Below are 1,789 nucleotides of genomic sequence, written 5' to 3'. Positions count from 1 at the left end.
GAATGATAAGCTACAAAGAATGAAAGAAAGGAATGTCAAAGATAAAGGTACAAAGAATGAAGGGATGAACAAAGGGTAAGAGACTATAGAATGAACAGAGAATGAAGGAGTAGTCAAAGGAATAGAATGATGAAGTAAGGAAGGGTAGTAGTAAGAGTCAGTATACATATAGTCTATAGACAGTACTCCTAAGGGACAGAAGTCCCAAGTTCTGGTACAGAAGGGTGTAGAACTCTCAGAACTGAAGGTACAGGAGTAGAGAATTGTAACAGAAAATCCTACAAAAATACAACAGTAAGGTATTATTACTCATTAGATAGGATTAGACAATGAAAGTAAAGGCCATAAAACTTGGCACAATAATAAAATTACTATCAAACAAAATATTCAATTTCTCAAAGGTAAACCTCCTCAAATTGAAGGGGAGAAAATAGACAATACAAACAATAATACAAACAAGTGTTTAATAATTAAAAATAACAAAACAGACAATAGAATAACAAGAACAGACAACAATGATACAGACAACACTGATCCTAACAAAAAAGGAAAAGCAGCAGAACTAACAGACTTAATGGATGACAAAGTTAAATTAACTGAAAAAGAAGTAGAACCTAAATTACATCAATTGGAACAGAAACAGAAACTAACAGAATGTACTATCAAGCTTGAACAATGTATGGAGAATAAATGTATAACAAAACACATGTATACACTTAGCAAAAAGGATGAAGATAATATTGCCATTCATTTAACAGAATTTAATACTAAAATAAGTGAAATACAATTGGATCCAACTTCATTTTATAAAGCAATCCAATGTCCAGATTGTGATTCATAGATTGTAGCTATGAAAGACAAAATAAAACAATTAGAAAATCATAATACATGGGAAATCACAAATCCACACAATAATATTAACATTATTGGAACACAATTTGTCTATAAAATAAAGCAATACACTAATAATAGTATAGAAAAATATAAAGCACAATTAGTAGTTTAAGGAAACTATCAGATTGACAGCCTTGACTATCATACAGACAATTTATTTGCTTCTACTGCTAGACTATCTATAGCATGATTAATATTAGTATGGGTAGCATCTAATAATTATGAAATACATTAGATAGATATAAAATCAGTATATCTGTATAGACAATTGATGGAAGACAAAGAAATATATGTTAAACCTCCTCCAGGTAACTTAATAGACAGATTACAGAATGGACAAATATTACAATTACAAAAAGCACTATACAGATTAAAACAAGCTGGTAGAAGATGGTATAAAACACTATCTAATATACTACTTAAATACAGATTAACAAAATCCAAACATGATAACACTGTATTCTTTGTAAAGAAGAAAGAAATAACTGTAGCCATATTATTTGTACATGTTGACAATATTACTATTGCAGCAATGAATAATAATACTATTGTAATGATAAAACAATCTATTGTATGTCATTTACAATATACAGACAGTAGTGAATTACACTGGCTACTTAGTATAGAGATTCAACACAACAGAGAGCATAGATTCATCAGGATGCATCAGACACATTATATTAATAGTATAATAGAATGTTACAAACTTACAAACAAACAAAGTGTACAAACACTCATACAGCCTAGTACACAATTAAAAACAGTATTGCAAACCAATAACAATAGAAAACAAATGTCTGATATACTATACATGAACATGGTTGGCACACTTAGATACATTACAGACTGTACACAGCCAGATATAAGCATTGCAAACAAAATCAGTTAGCAAAAA

The sequence above is a fragment of the Fomitiporia mediterranea genome, assembly GCF_000271605.1.
Source record: "Fomitiporia mediterranea MF3/22 unplaced genomic scaffold FOMMEscaffold_6, whole genome shotgun sequence".
Lineage (NCBI taxonomy): Eukaryota > Fungi > Basidiomycota > Agaricomycetes > Hymenochaetales > Hymenochaetaceae > Fomitiporia > Fomitiporia mediterranea.
The sequence above is the reverse complement of the archived record's forward strand: the minus strand, read 5'-3'. Positions refer to the sequence as shown.